A 2,143-nucleotide genomic window follows, 5' to 3' on the forward strand; every position below is an offset into this window, starting at 1 on the left:
AAGTCAGAGGAAAGCTAGATTTGTTCTGACAGTTTGTGCTGGGAGCACTTGGGACATTTATTAGCAAGGGAAGTAGACCATGATCCCAAGTTTGTCTGTTGTCTTGCCAATTAAAACTGCCTGCCTGGGCATGTGTCATGTCCCCACCATGGGATTCCTCCCACCGGGGACACTGGGAAAGCCCATCAGTGTTAAACTCATTGTTTCCTTTGCTTTTATCTCTCTTTGTCTAACTCTTCCTTGATCATCTCAGAACTCATTCTGGCAGATTTTCTGTGGCTGGTAGAAAATGTTGCCTACCTCCCAATTCTGTTTTTTCAAAGGTAATAGAATTTAATCAGGGCAAAGTCCTCTCATTTATTTCTTGCAATAAAGCCCTGGGTTTTGGGGGGCCTTCCTTTCCGCTGGGACATTTTGCTTGGGTACTTAGCCCTATTTCTCAGTCTTGAACCCGCCAGGAGATCCCGAGGAACGCCAGGCACTGGGGGGCCCTGTAGTGGCAAGTCTGAATGTGGCAAGTGCTCTAGCCGCCTCTGCTTTCCTCCTCCCTCCTGCATCTGCCTGCTCCTTAGCCTAGTGAGAATGACAGGAAGGGAGAAGGAAGCTGCCAGATTTCCTGTATGCGTGTCTGTGGGAGGGAGACGAAGAGGGCTGGCAGCCATGAACTAAGTGGGCTCCATTCCATCTATCTTTTCTGATGAAAGTGAAGCAGATTCAGGCTGCTGCCTGTGAGCTGTGATGGGAGCCATAGCTCAGAGACAATTCCTGGAATGACTGTTCTAGACATTGCACCCATTTCCACCCTGGAGCAACTTACAGGCTGAGGGGGTTGAGAAGTCTAAAGCTGTCGGTAGTGTGTGGTTGGTATTTGGATGAAAATCTCCATGTGCTATTATATAAACTTCAGAGAAAATACTGTGAAAATATAAATAAAGATGTCCTTAAAAGTATGTGTTTTTGGTGTAGCATCTCGTGGCTTCAATCTTTATGTTATTTTACGGCTGTCAATCTCTCCCATTTGGGGTAAAATGGGTTTGGCTTCCAAGTAGTTGTCATAAAAGGTTAAGGTTTAGAGACCCAGCGTATCCATTGTTTCATCAAGATCCAGTGAATACGTTGTTTTATTTCAACGTTTGTGCCTGGTTACTGCAACAGATTCCAGATCCTTCTGGATGGTTCTATAAACATTTATCCATTTTTGCATGAATTCGTAATTTCTCAGACCAGTCTAGGGGAGGACTGTCAAGAATGTGGGTAGCAATCGCAGGACGATAAAATCCCATGTTGGGCCTGAGCCTCCCTGCTGGAGTGTCAGGGACGTGAGGCCCCTTTCTCCTTCCTCCCATGCAGTATCCCATGTGCAGACCTGGCACAGTTCCATCAGGTCTTCCTGGGGAAAATAAAATTCTTCTGTGGGCTCTGGGGTTAATCTCTACTCTGGCTGTAGAAGATGTTAACAGCTGACACCTTCCTGCAGCTCATTTCATAAAGATGTCACTTCTGTGCACGTGAGAACCACTGCTCTTCATCTTGCTGTGGGTATCAGACCTTCTGTGTGCCCCGGTCTCTGCTGTTGCTTCCACAGTCACTTTAGGAACTGCCGAAGTCACACAGGATGCAGCAGTAATATTGTCCTGCTCTCCTTTTCTTCTCCCCTACTCAGAGGGCCTCTAGTGTTATGACTATTTTTTTTTAATTGAATTGTTAGGTTAGTGTCCCACTTTCTGGAGAAACTTGAAATAAATTCCCTTAAGATGTATCAGAAGGTACATGGAGGCATTATGTGTAGCACTTCGAGGTGATCTTTAGTAATCGGGGTCCTGGGGTAGTTACCGTGCACTTAAGCTCTTTCATATCAGCATAAATCCCTTCATCGTTTAAAAATGTCTTAATTTCTCATTAGTCACAGCAGATGCCCTAGTACTATTTTTCCAGGCTGAGGTGGGGCAGGGGAGGGAAACTACTAGGTGCTGAAAATGGGATTTATTGTGGCTTTACTCCAGATAAAATACATCGTGCTATGGTAACAAGCAGCCCTAAAATCTAGTGGCTGAAAACATTTTTTGCTTATACTCCATGTCTAAAGATAAATAGTATCAGTGTAGTTATTTAGAAGCTCAAGCTGATAGAGACTTCAGCGTTA

This window comes from Neovison vison, chromosome 9 (assembly GCF_020171115.1).
Source record: "Neovison vison isolate M4711 chromosome 9, ASM_NN_V1, whole genome shotgun sequence".
In the NCBI taxonomy this organism is placed as follows: domain Eukaryota; kingdom Metazoa; phylum Chordata; class Mammalia; order Carnivora; family Mustelidae; genus Neogale; species Neogale vison.